Source organism: Rhinatrema bivittatum, chromosome 1 (assembly GCF_901001135.1).
Source record: "Rhinatrema bivittatum chromosome 1, aRhiBiv1.1, whole genome shotgun sequence".
Taxonomy (NCBI): Eukaryota; Metazoa; Chordata; class Amphibia; order Gymnophiona; family Rhinatrematidae; genus Rhinatrema; species Rhinatrema bivittatum.
Window position 1 is genome coordinate 264,219,666 of NC_042615.1, and position 21,753 is coordinate 264,241,418.

The 21,753-nt window shown below is 46.9% G+C and overlaps 1 protein-coding gene and 1 long non-coding RNA gene across 2 annotated transcripts in view; one reads left to right on the forward strand and one right to left on the reverse strand.

Moving 5' to 3' along the window:
- Positions 1 to 5,783, forward strand: part of ZNF638 (zinc finger protein 638) — a 497,682-nt gene extending 491,899 nt beyond the window's left edge. Inside the window, exon 24 of the mRNA XM_029594429.1 lies at positions 5,642 to 5,783. The gene's annotated coding sequence lies outside the window, so the exon portion shown is untranslated. The remainder of the gene's footprint in view (positions 1 to 5,641) is intronic.
- LOC115087356 overlaps positions 1 to 21,487 on the reverse strand; it is a 30,186-nt gene extending 8,699 nt beyond the window's left edge. Inside the window, exon 1 of the long non-coding RNA XR_003855500.1 lies at positions 21,427 to 21,487. This is a non-coding gene — a long non-coding RNA (uncharacterized LOC115087356). The remainder of the gene's footprint in view (positions 1 to 21,426) is intronic.
- Positions 21,488 to 21,753: the final 266 nt, after the last annotated feature.

Below are 21,753 nucleotides of genomic sequence, written 5' to 3' on the forward strand. Positions count from 1 at the left end.
TAAACGCAGTAACCCATAAGGACAGGTGCCCACTGCCACTTATCAGTGAACTGTTCGACTGCCTGCATGGCGCACAAATCTTCACTAAACTAGATCTACGGGGGGCATATAACCTAGTATGGATTCAACCGGAAGACATCTGGAAAGCTGCCTTCAACACAAGAGATGAACACTACAAGTACGAGGTAATATACTTCGGCCTTAGCAACGCCCCTGCAGTCTTCCAGTGGCTAATGAATGAGATTCTCCGGGAACTTTTGTACGCATTCGTCATCATGTATCTGGATGATATATTAATCTTCTCCAAAGATCTGAAGTCTCATCGTTTCCACGTTCAAACAGTCCTCCAGCGTCTCAGAGACCACCATCTCTATGCTAAATTGGAGAAGTGCATTTTTGAGCAACCCAGTCTTCCATTCCTGGGCTACATAATCTCCAATCGCGGGTTCACCAGTGTGCTGCGGCAGTCAAAAAAGCAAACAGAATGTTGGGAATTATTAGAAAGGGAATGGTGAATAAAACGGAAAATGTCATAATGCCTCTGTATCGCTCCATGGTGAGACCGCACCTTGAATACTGTGTACAATTCTGGTCGCCGCATCTCAAAAAAGATATAATTGCGATGGAGAAGGTACAGAGAAGGGCTACCAAAATGATAAGGGGAATGGAACAGCTCCCCTATGCGGAAAGACTAAAGAGGTTAGGACTTTTCAGCTTGGAGAAGAGACGACTGAGGGGGGATATGATAGAGGTGTTTAAAATTATGAGAGGTCTAGAACGGGTAGATGTGAATCGGTTATTTACTCTTTCGGATAGTAGAAAGACTAGGGGGCACTCCATGAAGTTAGCATGGGGCACATTTAAAACTAATCGGAGAAAGTTCTTTTTTACTCAACGCACAATTAAACTCTGGAATTTGTTGCCAGAGGATGTGGTTAGTGCAGTTAGTATAGCTGTGTTTAAAAAAGGATTGGATAAGTTCTTGGAGGAGAAGTCCATTACCTGCTATTAAGTTCACTTAGAGAATAGCCACTGCCATTAGCAATGGTAACATGGAATAGACTTAGTTTTTGGGTACTTGCCAGGTTCTTATGGCCTGGATTGGCCACTGTTGGAAACAGGATGCTGGGCTTGATGGACCCTTGGTCTGACCCAGTATGGCATTTTCTTATGTTCTTATGTTCTTATGACCCTGACAAACTCCAGGGTATTCGAGACTGCCCTCAACCTGTGGGCCTCCGAGTCCTACAAAGATTCCTTGGATTTACAAATTCCTTTTGAAATTTCATCGCCAAGTACTCCATGCTGGCCGCTGGACTGACCGCCATGATGAGGAAGGGATGTGATCCTCGAGTGTGGAGCTCCAGGGCCCAATCAGCGTTTCATGCCTTGAAAGATGCCTTCTGTACTGGCCCATGTTTACATCATCCAAATCCAAACCTCCCCTTCATAGTCGAAGTCGATGCATCCACCATTGGAGCAGGGGCGGTAGGGAACCCTAGTTTCATGTTCCTTTTATTCACATACATTTTCCTCCACAGAACAAAATTATACTATAGGGGACCGCAAACTCCTAGCAGTGAAACTTGCCCTCCAGGAATGGCGCCCCTGGCTCGAAGGGGCGCAACATAGATTCACAATATTTACTGACCATAAAAACATGGAACACCTAAAGGACGCCCAGTTACTTAGCCCAAGATAAGCCCGCTGGGCCCTATTCTTTGCACGCTTCAACTTCAAGCTCCGCTATCGCCCCGCAGCGAAAACTCCGTGCACACGCACTCTCTCGTTCTGTCGAGCCAGAAGACACACCCGAGACTCCCAGGCACATTATTGATCCAGATGCATATCTATTGCAGTCACCACCATGGTACCAGCCGGGAAGACCGTGGTTCCTCACCGCTTCCGTGAACATGTACTTCGTTGGGCTCACGACTCCAAGCTGGCCGGTCACCCCGGCTGAGCCCGAACTCTCGAGATGCTCCGAAGGCACTATTGGTGGCCTGGTATGACGAAGGACTCCCGAGAATACGTGGACTCCTGTCTGGTTTACGCACAGCAAAAAACCCCGACTGGCCGCCCAGTCCTTCAAAAGGAAATATTGTAATCTGAGTTATAATAGACCGTTTCTCAAAAATGGCTCATTTTATCCCCTTACCTGGACTTCCATCGGCCCCAGAGTTAGCTTGACTCTTCTCAACCCATGTATTTCGCTTACATGGACTACCACAAGAAATCGTCTCCGATCATGGCCCTCAATTCGCCGCTAAATATTGGAGGTCTCTCTATAAAAAGTTCAATATCACATTAAACTTAACGTCCGCATATCATCCGCAAGCAAATGGACAGGCCGAGAGGACTAATCGTTTTTTGAAAATCTTCCTGCCATCATATGCCAATGACCAGCAAGAAAACTGGGCTGACCTCCTGCCATGGGCAGAACTATCCCATAACACCCATATCGCCTCTGCCATAGAAGTTTCTCCCTTCGCTGTAGTCTTTGGCCGTCAACCTTGCCTACCTCTGCCGGTTCCAATCAGTGTACCCTCACCTGCAGCCCAATCTACAGCACAAACCATATGCCGGCTCTGGAACCAAGTAAGGGAGCGGCTCTGCCAAGCAGCTGACTAGGCCAAACGCATCACAGACGCCCATCATTGGACTGCACCTCTGTTCCTGCCTGAACAAAAAGTCTGGCTTAGTACCTAGCACATCCAGCTACAGCTGCCTTCCCAACAGCTAGCTCCCAAATTTATTGGTCCATTCCCCGTCCTTCGATGCATAGGGAGCAGTCATCTACCAGCTGTAACTACTAGCTTCCATGGGGATTCACAACACGTTCCATGTGTCACTACTTAAACCCCTGATCCTGTCCTGGCTTTCCCGAAGGCCTCCTCCTCTGATGCAACACTCAGCGGAACCTGAAAACATCTTACAAATTAAAGAAGCCTTAGACATCTGACGTTGTCGGGGCACTGGGAATACCTCCTTTCGTGGGAGGGCTTCGGCCCAGAAGAGAATTCATGGGAGCCCTCTCACCACATTCTTCTTAAAGATCTTCTGCAAGAATTCCATCAGCAACACCCAGAAAAACCCAGACCGGTAAGGGGGAGGCCTAGGAGGGGGGGGTACTGTTGCGCGTCCCGGCCGCGTGGGTGCTGCAACTGGGCCTGCTCTCCTTGCGCTGCCTTCCATGAGCTCCGGTCTTGCTGCTGCTGCCATCTCCCGGCGTCCCCAATGCTCACCGCGGCCCTTTCCGGCTTCCTCCACGCCGCAGATGTGGAGCACCATCGGAGCTCCACATCTTTGGCCTCCTCAGTCCCGCCCCTAGGCGCGCGCGCGTGGACGACATCTCCACGTTTAAAGGGCCAAACGCGGGAAACCCGACTCAGATGCATTCCGATGACATCACATAGCCCTTGCATAAAAGGCGAGCCTCTTCCCCCAGAGCCTCGCCTTGGCAATCGGGTTGACACCTCGGTGTACTGGTTTGCCTGTTCCTTGTATCTGATCCTTGTTCCAGCGTCTCCTTGTTCCTGTGACCTTCCTCAGGTAGTACCTTCTCAGACTGATCTCTGGTACTGACCTCAGCCTGCCTTGACTACTCTCTTCGTCTGCTGCCTGGAACTGACCCTCGCCTGCCTTGACTACGCTCGGACTGACTTTGGTATTGACCCCTGCTTTGACTGACCACTTCTGGATGGATACTCTGGCTTTGACCCTTGCGCTTCACTCGGACACTCTCTTCTGGCCTGCCGTGACTACCAGACTGACCTGCTGGGATTTCACCTATGGCCTTCACCAGACTAGACCCACAGGTGCCGCCTGCCTTGCCCAGAGAGCCTTCCTGAACTGTTACCTCCCTGAGGTCTCTGGAGCTTCCAGTTCGGGTCTAGTCCATTCTCTCTGCATGAGCCAAGCATCCTTGCTTGTGGTGGGCACAGCCCTCCGCTACCTCTCCAGGCTAGAATTTAGCCGGATAACTCACAGAATATTGCAGCTAAGCCATTTAGACGGATAACTTTTCAGTTATCCGTCTAAATGGCTTTTGAATATCTACCCCAGTATCGTCAGCAAACAATGATATTGTATTCTCTTCTGCCCCCACCTTATCTCCTTGAATATCTCTATTTCTACATATCTTATCTACCAACAGTTCCATTGCCAAAGCAAATAATAGAGGAGACAGTGGTCACTCTTGTCTCGTTTCCCTATATAGAGGAAAAATGTTAGTATGGATCCCATTTATTTTCACACATGCTTCTGGGTCCTTATAATTTAATTCATCTGAGGAAGTTATTTCTAGCAATATTCTCTAACACTTTGAACATAATCTACTAATGCACTCTCTCGCATGCCTTTTCAGCATCAATAGACAACAGGAGAATTGATGTTATCTTTTTGTGCCATTCCCATTTACCAGTTCATCCACCAGTTCACCCAGGTAACAGCTAGGTTGATCGCCTATACTCCCCACAGTTACTTCAGACCCCTTTAAACACCTCAGAAATGGATCGATCCTTTAATTTTAATACTTATACGTCATCTATAGCAGAAGTGAAATTATGTGTTAGGGGACCTTGGCGTGAGTCAGAGTCCATAAGTATTTATGCGCGCATCTCTTGGCCAGGCCCTGAAACACCCATGCCCCATCCCTTTTTGTAAATGTTTGAGATGTGTACATCATGGCATTTATTTGCTTTTTAAAATATGGTCAGAGCACACGAGCTCGACTTATTCACGCATCCCCTGATTGATGTATGCACTGGACTTTTAAATTTCACCTTTAAATCTGCAGCCACCTTTATGTGTCTACTAAGCAGAATTCTTGCCAACATTCCTATATCAATATTTAACAAGGCGATCAGCCTATAAGATATACAAAGCAATTTGTCCTTGCCTTCTTTGGTAAAGACAATTATATCTTCTAGCTTTATAGAGGAAGGAACAACCCCTCGTACTAACATGCTCATGTATAACACACACATTGATTTCACAAGCACATTACCAAATCTTTTATAGAACCAAGCAATGAATCCATCTAACCCTGGGTACTTGTTTGGCTTTAATTTCTTTATTCCTTACAAAATCTCCAATTCCACAATATCTGTATTCAATCCTAATTGAATCTCAGATGTTAACACCAGCATCTGAACATTAGAGAGAGAGAGTTGTCTATTTCGGCATCTAACATATTTGAATCTTCTGAATATAATTCTTGGTAGAACTGAGAAAATCTGGCAATACTAGCTTGATCAGAGAGAATATTGCCTTCCTTAATTCCTAACTTGTAAAACTTGATTCTGAGCATTTCTTCTTTTTAGTTAAGTTTAAATAATTTTTAGTTAAGTGTAAACAATGTTCTGGCTTTATTACCTTGCTCATAGTAAGTTTGCTTAGTAAGTTGCAAACTAAGAGCCTGATTTACAAAGCTTTTTTCCCATAGATACAGAATGGAAGAAAACCTTTAGTGAATCAGGTCCTAAAATTTACACTCCAAATTTAGCATCTTAAGCTTTCCTCTTGCTCGCTCCAATTTTTCAGTATTTTCTTAGAGAGCATATTCTTGTGCTGCATTTCTAAATTTTGTATTGAGTCCAACAAAATATTAACTTCCTCCTCTTTGTCTCTTTTTTCCCAGATAAAGCAATCAATTGACCTCTAAGAACAGCCTTCAAGCCATCTCATAAAACCCACCAGTTGACCTCACCTATATCACTGAACTGCAAATATTCTTGAATTATATCTTCAATTTTTGCACATATATGTTTATTGTTCAATAAATTATCATTCAGCCTCCAAAATTGCTTTCCCATATATTTTTGTATTTTCTGAAAATCAACTCAAACTGGGACATGATCTGACCATTTAATACTGTTGATTCCTGACAACACTGTATCCTGCATCAGACTCTTATCCAGCAAAATCTATTCATAAATAAGATCCATTTGAATGAGAAAAGTACATAAAATCTTTGTGTACGGGATTATTAGTTCTCCATACATCTACCAAACCAAAAGTTGACATCATTTTAGATCTGTGGGGATGTTGTGCAATATCAGACCCTGCTGAGTTGTCTAAAGCAAGAATCATAGCAAGATTAAAGTCTCTTCCAAAAATAAGGGGCCCTTAAAAAAAAAACCCACCAGGTTCTCAGAAAAGATATCAAAACTAATCCTTGGGTTTTCATTAAGACCATATATGTTAGCGAAAGTAAATGCAGACCCATCCAGTTCACATTTCAAAATAAAATATTTCCCTCTTCTATCCTTTAAAACATCCTTTACCCTTACATTTAGGCCCTTAGCAAATAGTACACCCATCCCTCCTTTCCTTGCCTTTTCTTTATTGGCGGCAAAGAGCCAAACTGGAAAATGTTCCTTATTAGTTTTTCATTAGCTTTTTGTAAGTTTCCCATAAAAGTACAACAGATGTTTTCATTCTCTGTGCTTCTTTAAGTATCAATTGCTTTTTTCATGTGGCTAGCTATATAAACTCTTACATGGCAACTTTCATAGTGGCGCACACGTGCATGTGTTCATCTGCCCGCACCTAGGGACGTGGCCATTTTATAACATACGCATGTGTTATGATCCTATGCAGATAGTAGTGGAACCACCGGTTTAGACCGCTTACCTTGTGTCGAGAAGTCCCACAAATAATCCGAGTCAAGGCAGGCAGCAGGCCATCAGGAACCAAATAGCAGATAATCCAAAGGCAGGCAGCAGGCAACGAATCCAAAACTCAGTCCGGGTCAAGGCAGGCAGCAGACAATCAGGAACCAAATAGCAGATAATCCAAAGGCAGGCAGCAGGCAACGAATCCAAAACTCAGTCCGGGTCAAGGCAGGCAGCAGACAATCAGGAACCGAATAGCAGATAATCCAAAGGCAGGCAGCAGGCAACGAATCCAAAACTCAGTCCGGGTCAAGGCAGGCAGCAGACAATCAGGAACCAAATAGCAGATAATCCAAAGGCAGGCAGCAGGCAACGAATCCAAAACTCAGTCCGGGTCAAGGCAGGCAGCAGACAATCAGGAACCAAATAGCAGATAATCCAAAGGCAGGCAGCAGGCAACGAATCCAAAACTCAGTCCGGGTCAAGGCAGGCAGCAGGTAACGAATCCAATAATCAGTCCGGGTCAAGGCAGGCAGCAGACAATCAGGAACGGAGGCAATTTCCCCAGGCGAAAGCTCACAAGAACAATCGTGGCCGAAGCAGCGATTTGGAGAAGCTGCTCACTTTAAATAGACTAATCTCCCGCGCAAAAGGAGCCTCTGCTGGCGTCTGACGTCAAGGGGGCGGAGCCAACGCTCGAGGCTCGCATTCATTGGCTCCCCTAGCCGCGTGGAGATGCTGGACTGCCTGCCGGGAGAAAACGCCCCGATCCCCACCAGATCGCGCCGTCGATGCTGCCGGGTCAGCCCCGTGATTCCCCGGACCCCGAACGGCCCCCTCCGCGCGCCGCCGCGCCGGGATCCGCGCGGCTAAGGTAACAGTACCCCCTCCGCAAGGTCCCCACCTCCCTCCCCGAGGCCCAGGCTTGGAGGGAAAGCGAAGATGAAAGGCCCGCAGCAACCGGGGAGCCCGAATATTAGAAGAAGGCTCCCAGGTATTGTCCTCAGGGCCAAAGTGTTTCCAGGAAATAAGGTACTGTAGCCGACCTCTTACGCGTCTGGAGTCCAGAATCTCCTGCACCTCGTACTGGCCATCATCAGGAAGAATAGGTACCGTGGCCCTACGCCGACGCTGAGGCCAAGACAGGATCGCAGGTTTCAGCAGAGAAACATGGAAGGCGTTATGAATACGCAGGGAGGGGGGTAAGCAAAGTCCATAGGTGACAGGGTTGATCCGTCGTTGAACAGGAAACGGCCCGATGAAACGTGGCGCAAACTTGGTAGATGGAAGACGTAAACGAAGATGACGGGTGCTCAACCAAACGAGATCCCCAGAACGAAGATCAGGAGCCGGAATCCGCGTCTTATCCGCCTGACGCTTCATGGCAGCAGCATTTTTGGTCAATAAGGCATGCGTGGCGGACCATAGGCGGGACATAGAGGCGACCGTGGCGTTGACCGCAGGACAAGTGGAGGAGGTGGGGACCGGCAGAGGAAAGTTCGGATGCCTGCCATAGACCAAGAAAAACGGGGAGCCACCCGTGGCCCGACGAACATGGTTATTATGGGAGATCTCGGCCCAGACCAGTAGAGACGCCCAATCATCCTGACGTTGATTTACATAAGCCCGAAGAAATGCCTTTACAGATTGATTCGTCCGTTCAGTAAGACCGTTGGACTGGGGGTGATAGGCAGACGAAAAATCAAGCTTAACGCGTAGAAGCTTACAAAGATTGGTCCAAAAGCGGGCCGTAAACTGTACACCCCGATCGGAGACAATACTAAGGGGAAGGCCATGAAGGCGAAAAACGTGGTGCAGAAAAAGATGAGCCAACTCCGGGGCCGAAGGCAAACCAGGGAGAGGAATGAAATGAGCCATCCGGGAAAAACGATCCACCACCACCCAGATGACAGTATGACCCCCGGAGGGGGGAAGGTCCGTAATAAAATCTGTGGCAATATGCGTCCAAGGAGACGTGGGAAGAGGAAGCGGGTGTAACAAACCCAGAGGCCTCCGACGTGGCGTCTTCTAAGCTGCACAGACAGAGCAGGAATCCACAAAATGCTTGACGTCCCTTGCCCAGGTTGGCCACCAGTAATGGCGAGAGAGAAGTTCTTTAGTACGTGCGACCCCTGGGTGGCCCGCCACAGGATCGGAGTGACACCACCGGAGAACCTTGAGGCGCAATCGTTTACGAACAACGGTCTTTCCAATGGGCACCGTGAAGGTGGCGGCTACTTGAATTTGGGCGGGATCAATGAGGAAGCGGGGAGGATCCGGAGCGTCAAGAATGTCAAAACTACGTGAGAGTGCGTCCGCCCGAACATTCTTTGGAGCCGGACGAAAGCGGACGAGAAACTGGAACCTGCTAAAAAAAAAGAGACCATCGGGCCTGCCGGGGATTCAGCCGCTGGGCAGTCGCCAAGTATTCAAGATTTTTATGGTCTGTATAGACCGTGATGACATGACGAGCCCCCTCCAAAAGATGTCGCCACTCCTCAAAGGCCAATTTTATGGCCAACAATTCTCGGTCACCAATGGTATAGTTCCGTTCCGCCGATGTAAATTTCTTAGAAAAGAAGGCACAGGTCACCCAGCGCTCCTCTGCTGATCGTTGGAGAAGAACCGCTCCCACACCCACTGCCGAGGCATCGACTTCAAGAGTAAAAGGTCTTGCAGGATCAGGGCGGCGGAGGCATAAGTCAGTGGTGAACGCCGTCTTCAACTGATGAAAGGCCAACACCGCCTCCTCCGGCCAGTGCTGTGTAGAAGCTCCCTTCTTGGTGAGGGCTGTGAGTGGTGCCACTAAGGAAGAAAAATGAGGAATAAACTGTCTATAATAGTTGGAGAAACCCAAAAATCTTTGTAAGGCTCTCAATCCCACAGGCTGGGGCCAGTTGAGAATGGCTTTGAGTTTGTCGGGGTCCATGGACAAGCCCTTGTTGGAAACAATATAACCGAGGAAAGGTAACTGTTGTTGGTGAAAAATACACTTCTCCAGCTTGGCGAACAATTTATGCTCACGGAGGCGTTGCAAAACTTGTCGAACATGAAGTACATGTTGGGACCAGGAAGGAGAGAAAATCAATATGTCGTCCAAATAGACAATGACGTGGGAATAAAGAATATCACGAAAGATGTCATTTATCATGTCCTGAAATACCGCCGGGGCGTTGCAAAGCCCAAAGGGCATAACTCGATATTCATAATGACCGTCATGGGTATTAAACGCGGTCTTCCACTCGTCCCCCTCTCTGATTCGTATCAAATTGTAGGCCCCCCGCAAGTCCAATTTGGTAAATATTTGCGCCCCCTTAATTCGATCAAACAACTCGGTGATGAGAGGAATAGGATATTTGTTCTTTCTGGTGATGGAATTAAGGCCACGATAGTCAATACATGGTCTTAAAGACCCATCCTTCTTTTTAACAAAAAAAAATCCGGCTCCCGCTGGGGATGTGGATGGTCGGATAAATCCCCGCTCTAAATTCTCAGCAATATATTGTCGTAATGCTGTAGATTCAGGTTCCGATAGAGTGTAAATACGTCCCTTGGGGGGAGTCTGTCCGGGAAGAATATCAATGGCGCAGTCATACTTGCGGTGAGGTGGTAAGCATTCCGCGTGTTGTTTACTAAAAACGTCCTGAAAATCTTTATAAGGAAGTGGGATTCCAGAAGACAGTAATGTGGTATGCACGGAGATAACTGGCAGATTCTTAAGGCAGTGTTGGAAACAGAAGGGGCTCCATGCAGTGAGCTGTAGTGAAGCCCAATCCAATTGAGGCTGATGAGTCCGTAGCCATGGTAGTCCCAGTATTATCTGGTTTACTGATGATGGAAGAACAAAGAGCTGAATGTGTTCTTGATGAAAAATACCGGTACAGAGTAACACAGGTTTGGTTCTATAGATAATATGCATTCCCACCGATTGCCCAGACACTGAGGTTACTGATAGAGGAATGGGTAATGATTCTACCGGTATCCGGTATTTCTGCACCAGATGTTCCTGGATGAAATTTCCTGCCGCTCCTGAGTCGATGAAGGCTTGAAAGTGCAACGATTCTCCGTTAAGACAAATGGTCGTGGGTAGTAATAATTGAGGAGAGGGAATGGTGGGACCCAGGGAGGCCTCTCCCACCCGACCTAGGTCCGGGAGTTTCCCGATTTGTTGGGGCATTTATTGAGGTAATGCCCTGCTCCGGCGCAGTACAGACAGAGATTCCTTGCCCGTCTGCGATTCCGTTCCTCAGGGGTCAGGCGAAATCGATCAATTTGCATGGGTTCCTCAGAGTCCCCAGAAGCTTGGGTCGGAGGTGGAGTCACCAGTGGTTGCTGAAACGTTGGGGCCAAACGGAAATTTCTACGGGTGGCAGCTCGCTCTCGCATCCTTTCTTGAACGCGTAAGTCCAACCGAATGGCTAACCGGATCAAGCCTTCCAATGCCTCCGGAGGATCCCTGCCAGCTAATTGATCCTTGATGTGCTCTGCAAGGCCTTGTCGAAAGATGGCCGTGAGACTCTCCTCACCCCACGCCAGTTCAGCTGCTAAGGTGCGAAATTGGATGGCATATTCCCCCACCGAACGGGAACCTTGTCTTATCTGCAGCAATTCATTAGCTGCGGAGGATGAACGTCCAGGTTCGTCGAAAATCAAGCGGAATTCTTTGAGAAACCGGTCCAATGAATTGAGGATAGGGTCATCTCGTTCCCACAAGGGAGATGCCCAGGCCAGTGCCGGACCCTCCAGTAAAGACAGTAAGAAGGTAGTCTTTGTTTTATCATTGGGAAAAGAGGCAGGTTGTAGAGAAAAATGCATTCGGCACTGGTTGATGAATCCTCGACATAATGCTGCATTTCCATTAAAGCGAGGAGGAGGTGGCACCCTGACTGGGACAGGGGCGACCACCGGGCTGGGAGCTGGTCCGGTAGGTAGAAGAGCCAGAGCGTCCATTCGTGCAACCAAGCGGTCCAGGACTCCCGTGACTTGGTCTAATACCCCCTGCTGTTGTTGAATCTTATTAGCCATCCCAGGAATGGCTTGTAGAGCGGTCAAATCAACTGATTCCATGGCTTCGGCCAACTGTTATGATCCTATGCAGATAGTAGTGGAACCACCGGTTTAGACCGCTTACCTTGTGTCGAGAAGTCCCACAAATAATCCGAGTCAAGGCAGGCAGCAGGCCATCAGGAACCAAATAGCAGATAATCCAAAGGCAGGCAGCAGGCAACGAATCCAAAACTCAGTCCGGGTCAAGGCAGGCAGCAGACAATCAGGAACCAAATAGCAGATAATCCAAAGGCAGGCAGCAGGCAACGAATCCAAAACTCAGTCCGGGTCAAGGCAGGCAGCAGACAATCAGGAACCGAATAGCAGATAATCCAAAGGCAGGCAGCAGGCAACGAATCCAAAACTCAGTCCGGGTCAAGGCAGGCAGCAGACAATCAGGAACCAAATAGCAGATAATCCAAAGGCAGGCAGCAGGCAACGAATCCAAAACTCAGTCCGGGTCAAGGCAGGCAGCAGACAATCAGGAACCAAATAGCAGATAATCCAAAGGCAGGCAGCAGGCAACGAATCCAAAACTCAGTCCGGGTCAAGGCAGGCAGCAGGTAACGAATCCAATAATCAGTCCGGGTCAAGGCAGGCAGCAGACAATCAGGAACGGAGGCAATTTCCCCAGGCGAAAGCTCACAAGAACAATCGTGGCCGAAGCAGCGATTTGGAGAAGCTGCTCACTTTAAATAGACTAATCTCCCGCGCAAAAGGAGCCTCTGCCGGCGTCTGACGTCAAGGGGGCGGAGCCAACGCTCGAGGCTCGCATTCATTGGCTCCCCTAGCCGCGTGGAGATGCTGGACTGCCTGCCGGGAGAAAACGCCCCGATCCCCACCAGATCGCGCCGTCGATGCTGCCGGGTCAGCCCCGTGATTCCCCGGACCCCGAACGGCCCCCTCCGCGCGCCGCCGCGCCGGGATCCGCGCGGCTAAGGTAACAGCATGTATATGCGCGCATGTTGTAAAATAGCCTGGATGCGCGTACATGTGCACTCAATTTTAAATGGGCGCATGCATGTGCACGCAAATCCGACTTCTACAGCGTACGTGGGTAAATTTTACAAGGGACGTGTGCCAACACCGTAGATACTTTTCCCAGTTTGCCCAGTTAGGGGATTGGACTTCCAAACCTTCCTAATTTAATATCCCCCCCTTTCCCCCTGTTAGACCTGACCCTTAAAAACCTGCTGATTTGCCTAGATTTTTTTTGTTCTAGAACTTACACGTCATTGATAACAGATGTAAAGTTACACGGCAGGGGATGACGGCGCTCATTTACGCGCTCCGACATGCCCACGTCCTGCCCCTTTTTATTTGTGCGTGCTGCTAACTAGCCAAGTCGCATAGCATCTAAAAATATATCCCAGAGTTAGCTGAGAGAGATAAACAAACATATGCAGGGATCCTCTGGGTTCCCTGCTAAAATGAATATCCTTTGTGTAAGCCTGAAAAGGAATGGTTCTAGAGGAGTCTAGGGACACTTAGTAATTGATATAGATGCCTAAGTGAAAGTCTACAATGAGAAGGCGAAAACAGAAACTCTTACCTGAAAGAAAAATTCTTAGTTTCAAGAGAGGAACATGCAGGCAGATATTCAAAGGATGCTGAATGTCTGACCTAGGTACCTTCATTTTAAGCACCTAAAGCTCATCAAAATTTCAGCCAAAATTAGATGCCTCAGTTTTAGGCTGAAAATTCATGGTACTTAAGCATCTAAAATTGAGGTGCTTAGTTTTAGGCCTGTTATACACTCTCCCAAAAAGATGAGCTTAAGTGGGTACCAAATGCTGGATATCAGTGTAGGCACAAAACTCTTAAAGTTAGGTACCTAAACCCTTTGAAAATTGACCTCATAGAAAGAAACCATTAATAATTAATAGAAGCGATCATTATAGGGTATCCAGTCAGTTTCTTTTCTTTTTTTTAATTTAATTTTTATTGAATTTTCAATAATTATTAACATCGTAAACAATGTTCAGAAAAAATACAGAGAATGCAAAATCAAATACTGACTAATGGCATTATATCTTGCTCACAAGAAAGAGAATACTTCTCTAAGATCATAACAAACTAAAACTAAATAACAACATATCTTATTCACTAGAAAAGAAAAATACATCTCTGAATATCATAGGATGGGTGAAAGGGGGCAAGATTATAACAAGGCAGATTTAAGGAAAATTCTTAAGAATATGCATAATCCCGCTGTTATTTCTAAATTAGCCTATCCCCACTGGAACACAATTAGGAGTGTGAATTTAGATACTCTCGAAGATAAGTTGGCTCCACAAAAATATATTTAGAATTCTGATAAACAACAATACATTTACAGGGGTAACGCAGATTGAATTTTGCACCCCTTGTTACCACCTCACTTCTCATACTCAAGAACTTTTCTCTTCTCTCCTGAGTTGATTTTACTATGTCAGGAAAGACTCTCGCTACTTGACCATAGAATTGTTGAGATAAATTTCTGAAGTAAAATCTTAGCACAGAGTCTCTTTCTGATATAAAAGTGAAAGTTACGAGAAGAGTTGCCCTTGACTCAATTGACATCTCCAATGACTTTTCCAGAATCTCTGATGAATTTAGGGGTAAAGATTGATCTTCATTTCCTTGTACCCCTTTTTCCTTGGAATCTCTTACAGATGGTAAGTAATAAATCTTAGATATTGCTGGAATAGCAGATTCTGGAAATTTCAGAACATTTATCAGATAGCTTTTGAACAATTCTTTAAGTGGCAACAGTCGTGATTTAGGGAAGTTCAAAAATCTTAGGTTTGGTCTCCGCATCGCATTTTCCAATATTTCCATTTTATTTGTAGATATGGACTCAGATTTAATTAAATTAGCCTGAACTTCTTTTACTACCACCATTTCCTTCTCAAACTCTTTCATAGAAATTTCCACTGTTGTTATTTTATTCTCCAGAATTTGAGTTTTATTGATGTTTTCCTTTAATAACACCGTTAGAGAGTTAATAGACTTATCCATATTTAACAACAACTTCCAAATCTCTTGCAACGTTATTTTCTCTGGTACAGTTGTCAAACAAATCTCACTGGTATCCAAAACTGTAGCTCCTACCTCCAGGGGTTCTCTCTTTGTCTCGTCTGGTTGCAACCTCCTCTGGTCCTCGGCTATTCGGCCCGTGGAGCCCTAAAATGGGCTCTCCAAATCACCCAGCATACTGCTGTTAATTCTCTGGGCGGCCATGGTCAGTGAGGTGCCTGGGATAGCTGGTCTTTCCCAAAAAACCTCCGGTGGCAATGAAGGTGCAGACGGTGGGCTTGGAGTTCTAGGCGCTCCGGGGCTGAGGGATGTCTCCTCGGCCAAGGCAGTCGGCGTCTGCCTCTCGTCGGTTCTGCCAGTGGCCCCTCCCTCCGGTCTCAAAACAGCGGGTCTCACAAAAGCTTCCTCGATCCGCGTTTGTCTTGCTTGCAAAATCGGCGTTGAGGTAAAAGTTTCACGAACCCGAGCTTTTCTTTTAGTATGAGGCATTCTTTATTTAAGATTAGTTTCCAGGAAATTAGAAATCTAAGAGAAGCTCGAGCCACTTTTTCGCGGAGCTGAGGAGTTGCGTAGACTTATGCGTCAGCCATCTTGCCCCCCCAGTCGGTTTCTTTGATGTCAAGGCAGCAACCAGCTGTGTACCAAAAAGGGTGAAGGAGAAAAACCTCCATCATATTTTCAGCATACCCATCTGCTTCAATCAACGAAAAGAAGAGTCTTGCCTGCAGCATAGGAAACAGTTTATGAGCTTAGGATCTCCAGGTATTGGAGAAGGAATGGTGACAGACAAAACCAAAGAGAGAGTTGTCCACACAGACAGTTTGAGAAAGAGGTTCCCCAGCAGATACCCCAGCAGATATCTCCAGGATCTTGAAAGCTATGGTCATTGATCTGAGAAATCTCAACAGAAGAGTTTGTTACTACTTCCATTTTGAAGGGGGTTAAAGCAGGTAAATCTTCCAGGGAGGAACAGCAGATAATATTTGGAGTGCTTGGCCTCTTCTTCCAAATGATGTACTATATGTGAGATCAAAACAATTGAAGAAGGAATTTTTTTTCAATAAAGACTTTCTTTGAAGCAACAATTATTATTTAATATCCTACTTGTAAAACAAGGTACTCAAGTGGCTTTACAATAAAGTTATATACCATATATAAGTAATTAAAAATAAAATTACAGATGCACAAGTCAACAAAAGACAATGGGGCCAAGGAAAAGGTAAATCGAAGACTTAAAATATAATAAACACAAACCAGCACATAATGATGGAAATAACTGCATCCAACAATTAAACAGCATTGCATCAAGGGATGGAACATGGCTGCATCATATGATGACAATTAGCAACTGTAAACTTGAATGAAAAAAAACAAGTTTTTATTGCCTTTCTGAATATCAGAAAATTTAGCTTGGGGTGAGAATTCTAGAGAGATGGGGCCTGATAGCTAAAAGAGGATTCTCTAGTGACTTCAGGATGATTATAGATGGGAGTGGAAAATGGAGATATCCTTTCTGAGAAGAATCAGAGAGCAAATTGAGTAATAAGGAATGAGAAGCTTAGAAAGATATAAGAAAAACTGAGCATGGACGGCCCAAAAGGTTTGATAAAGGATTTTGAATCTAACATAATAACTAATGAGTAGCCAATGTCAATTTTTTCTAAAGCCGGAATCACATGATTGTAGATCCTAACGGGTAGATTTTCAAAACATTGTGCACGTGAAAATGGGGTTACACGCGTGGCTGGGCCTCGCAGAAGTTCCGGGCTGAAGAAAAGGGGCAGTCGGTACCATGCCGCTGACCGAGGATGAGACTGAAGGCGTGTGCAAGTTGCTACTGCTCCAATGGAGCAGTAAGCAACAAAATAAACAAAACAAAAAGGTAGGAGAAAGAGTTTAGGGGGTGGGGAGGCGAGGAGAGGGTAAGGGTAAGGGTAAGGGAGGTAAGGTGGGGGAGGGGGGTAGGGAACTGGGGAAGGCCGGGATGTGTTGTTGTGCGAAGTTAGCATAAATCACCCCTCCCTTGCCCGCGCTGCATACACATGCGTGTGCAGATTAGGCCCCTGGATTTTATAACATGCGCGTGCATGTTATAAAATCGGCGCGTCCATGTGTGTACGCCAAGATACGCATGCGTAACTTTTAAAATCTACCCCTTAGTCCATGAATAACCTTTGCAGCAGTATTCTGAAGAAGTTGCAGACATTTTAACTGGTAGTTAGGCAGACCAAGAAAGAAAGAGTTCCAATAATTGATTCTTGAAATATTAAAGACATGTATAAGGAGTTGTAGTTTATGCTGATCCAAGACAAAATGAAGATGGTGGACATATCTGAGGAAGAAGAATGACTTCTGGACTATAGCAGATAGATTAGAATGAAAAGTTAGGAGAGATTCTAAGGAAAAACTGATTAGAATATATTCCTTTAAATGGCACAAGCTATTAAATAATTGGCAGTATATATTTCCAGTAATTTGGAAAGTCAATATTTTCTTAATTTGATCCTGAAGAGACTCAAGCAAGATTTATTAGCATGATCACCTCTTTCTGTTTCATGGTTGGACAGGGTCATATCAGTCGAATTGAATGTCTTACTAAAAGTGTTATTTTTGTTTTTTTAGCAATGCTACCTATCATTACCTCAGAAACATTTTTCTCTTAATTGAATTTTATAGTTTCTAAATTTATATGGAAGGGGACAAGAACTTGGGAATAACCCTCCCAGAGGAGGAAGAAGCAGTAGGCCCATGCGACCGCTGATGGGCTCCATCCCGTTGATGGCGGAAGAGGCTTGTCTTGCAGCCCTTCCTCGGGTGCTGGCACTGCGGTAATTCACGGTGCTCGCACTTCCTGTATTCTCATCTCACAAGAGATGGGATTTTGTGTGTAAGTGCAGGCCTGGTGTCATCAGGGGTGCAAATCGTACAATTGCACAGGGTGGCATACCTGGAGGGGGCAACATCAGGAGCAGATAGAGGCCCCTGCTACTGCCGGTGGACCAAGCAGGAGGACTGGGCGGCCGTGAGTGGACTCCATCCAACCAGCAGCAAAAAAAGCAGGAAGCACGTGGGGCCATCGGTGAACCCCATCTCACTGGCAGAGGAAGTAACAGAAGGCCCATACGGATGCTGGTGGGCTCCATCCTGCTGGCAGCGGAAGAAACCTATTTTGCAGCTCCTCCTCAGGTAAGTGGCAGCAGAAGCAGAGAATGAACCCTGACTGCCTGGTCTGCATGTATGTGTGTATAGAAGGCTGTCTGTAATAGATTTTTGTGTGTGTGCATGGGAGGCTGCCTGTGTTGGGTATGTCTGTGCGTGTGTGTGTATGGGAGGCTGACTGTGATGGGTGTGTGTGTGTGTATGTATGTATGTATGGGAGGATACCTGTGATGGGTGTGTGTGTGTTTGTGTGTATGGAAGGCTGCCTGTGGTGTGTGTGTGTGTATGGGAGGCTGCCTGTAATAGGTGTGTGTGTGCATGTGTGTATGGGAGGCTGCCTGTGATAGGTGTATGTGTGTGTGTGTGTATGGGAGGCTGACTGTGATGGGGTGTGTGTGTGTGTGTGTATGTATGTGTGTATGTATGTATGGGAGGATACCTGTGATGGGTGTGTGTGTGTTTGTGTGTATGGAAGGCTGCCTGTGGTGTATGTGTGTGTGTGTGTATGGGAGGCTGACTGTGATGGGGTGTGTGTGTGTGTGTGTATGTATGTGTGTATGTATGTATGGGAGGATACCTGTGATGGGTGTGTGTGTGTTTGTGTGTATGGAAGGCTGCCTGTGGTGTGTGTGTGTGTGTGTGTATGGGAGGCTGCCTGTAATAGGTGTGTGTGTGCATGTGTGTATGGGAGGCTGCCTGTGATAGGTGTATGTGTGTGTGTGTGTATGGGAGGCTGACTGTGATGGGTGTGTGTGTGTGTGTGTGTGTGTGTGTGTGTATGTGTTTTTGTGTGTATGGAAGGCTGCCTGTGATGTGTGTGTGTGTGTGTGTGTGTGTGTATGTGTGTTTTTGTGTGTATGGAAGGCTGCCTGTGATGTGTGTGTGTGTGTGTGTGTGTGTATGGGAGGCTGCCTGTGATAGGTGTGTGTGTGTGTGTGTGTATATGGGAGGCTGCCTGTGATGGGTGTATGTGTGTATGGGAGGTGTTGTGTGTGTGCGTGTGTGTGTGTGTGTGTGTGTGTGTGTGTGAATGGGAGACTGCCTGTGATGTCTGTGTGTATATGTGTGTATGTATGGGAGGATGCCTATGATGTGTGTGTGTGTATGGAAGGCTGCCTGTGATGTGTGTGTGTGTGTGTATATGGGAGGATGCCTGTGATGGGTGTGTGTGTGTCTGTGTGTGTGTGTGTATACGGGAGGCTGCCTGTGATGGGTATGTGTGTGAATGGGAGGCTGCCTGTGATGGGTGTTGGTGTGGGAGTGGGAGGCTGCCTGGGATGTGTGTGTGAATGGGAGGCTACCTGGGATGGCTGGGTGTGTGTGTGTGTGTGTATGCGAGGCTGCCTATGTTGGGTGTGTGTGTGAATGGGAGGCTGTCTGTGTGAGTATGAATGGGAGGCAGCCTGTGATGTGTGTATGTGAATGGAAGGCTGTCTGTGTGTGTGTATGAATGGGAGGCTGCCTTTGATGGGTGTATATGTGTGTGTGTGTGGGAAGCTGCCTGTGATGGGTGTATATGTGTGTGTGTAGGGGAAGCTGCCTGTGGTGGTTTTGTGTGTGTGTATGAGAGGCTGCCTGTGATGGGGTGTGTGTGTTTTGTGCATTTGAGGCTGCCTGTGATAGGTGTGTGTATGGGAGGCTGCCTGTGATAGGTGTGTGTGTGTGTGTGTGTGTGTGTGCAAGGGAAGCTGCCTGGATGGGTGTGTGTGTGTGTGTGTGTGTGTGAATTGGAGCCTGCCTGGGATGGGTTTTTGTGTGTGTGTGTGTGTGTGTGTGTGTGAATGGAAGGCTGCCTGGGATGGGTGTTGGTGTGTGAGTGGGAGGCTGCCTGGGATGTGTGTGTGAATGGGAGGCTACCTGGGATGGCTGTGTGTGTGTGTGTGTGTGTGTGTGTGTGTGTGTGAATGGAAGGCTTCCTGGGATGGGGGGTGTGGGTGTGTGAATGGGAGGGTGCCTGAGATGGGTGTGTGGGTGCGTGTGTGTGTGTGTGTGTGTGAATGGAGGCTGCCTGGGGTTGGTGTGTGTGTGTGTGTGTGAATGGGAGACTGCCTGGGATAGGTGTGTATGTGTGTATGTGAATGGGGGCCTTTCTGGGATGGGATGTATGTGTGTGAATGGGAGCCTACCTGGGATGGGTGTGTGTGAATGGGAGTCTGCATGGGATGGATGTGTGTGTGAATGTGAGTCTGCCTAGGATGGATGTGTGTGTGTGTATGTGTGAATGGGAGGCTGACTAGGATGGATGTGTGTGTGTGTATGTGTGAATGGGAGGCTGCCTGGGATGGATGTGTGTGTGTGTGTGTGTGTGTGTGAATGGGAGGCTGCCTGGGATGGATGTGTGTGTGTGTGTGTGTGTGTGTGTGTGAATGGGAGTCTGCATGGGATGGGTGTGTGTGTGTGAATGGGAGTCTACCTGGGATGGGTGTGTGTGTGTATGAATGGGAGTCTGCCTGGGTTGCATGTGTGTGTGTGAATGGGAACCGCCTAGGTTGCACGTGTGTGTGTGAATGGGAGCCTGCCTAGGATGAGTGTATGTGTGTGTGAATGGAAGCTTGCCTGGGATGGGTGTGGTCTGTGTGCACATGCATGCATGGGAAAGTTCCTGGGATGGACAGTGTGTGTGTGAGAATGGGAGCCTGCCTGGCATTTGGGTGTATGTGAATGGAAGCCTGTTTGGGTGTGTATGTGTGAATGGGAGCTTGCCTGTAGTATGTGGGTGTGAATGGGAGCTTGTCTGGGTTGTGTGTAAGAGAGGGAGAGAATTGGCTACAGATGGAATCCAACCTGCCACTATCTGACATGAAGAGAAGGGCCTGGGGCTGCTGGTGATGCCAATCAAAGAAGATCTGGAGATGCTTGGGGGTTTGTCTGAAAGGAAGTGTATGTGTGTATGAGCTTGTGTATGTGTGTGTATATATAAGAAAGAGAGGAAAAAGTCTGTGCATCCCACTCCCACTAATCCATGATAATCTCAGGGTGAGTGGAAATCAAAAGTTCCCAGGTATGGAGAGCGTGAAGTTTTAAAATCTTTTTTAGTTTTATTTTTCAGGTGTTATTTAATGTGTCTGCTGTTTTGAAATATTTTATTGGTGTTTGGGGCATTTAAAAAAAATTGTATGCGAGTTTTTAATTATTCAATCTTTTGTCATCAGTTTTTGGAATGTTATTATTAGTATATTTTTACTATAATGATTATTTATTTTATTTCATGTCAGAGGAATAGTGATGATTCTGGTTTTTTATTGTTGCGCTGCATGCAGAACGTGGCTTCTTGTGGTTTCTAGTTCAGGTGCTGACACAATTTGGCCCCTTTATCAGTCCAGACTATGACATCATCATTGCTGAGCTGCTAAAGTGAAACTAAACCAGCAGCTCCATTTGATCTCTCATAATCATGGGCAGCAACAGCCCCTCTCTCCTGCTTCAAACAGCTGATACACTGAGGGAGAGACAGTACCCAAACAAAAGAACATCATGCTGTCTCTGCCTAGCCCTGCATCTGCAGCAGCCCAGGTAATTTTTATTTAATAATTTTAACCTGTTCATGTTGCAGTCCCGGTCGCTAGGCTAGCGACCGGGTCCTTACCTTTCTCCTGCCTCCCCCGGTCTCGCTGCAATCCGTTGCTCCTGGGGCCTGCAGGGCCGCATGGCAGCGTCTCTCTCCACGTGGAGACGCTGCCGAAGGACGATTCTGACTCCTCCCACTGCCAGGCAACGCGCGCGCGTGAGCAGGGGGCTCTTAAAGGTCCAGCACCCGGAAGTGCTGAACCGCCCTGTTCCTGACGTCAGACGCTGGCTGGCTATTTAAACCATCGTCTGACTTCCTTGCTTTGCCTTTGCAACGAGGTCGCTCTCCTGAGTGCTTAGTTGCTTCCCAGCGTTGCTTTCAGCCTTGGTTCCTGCTTGTTCCAGC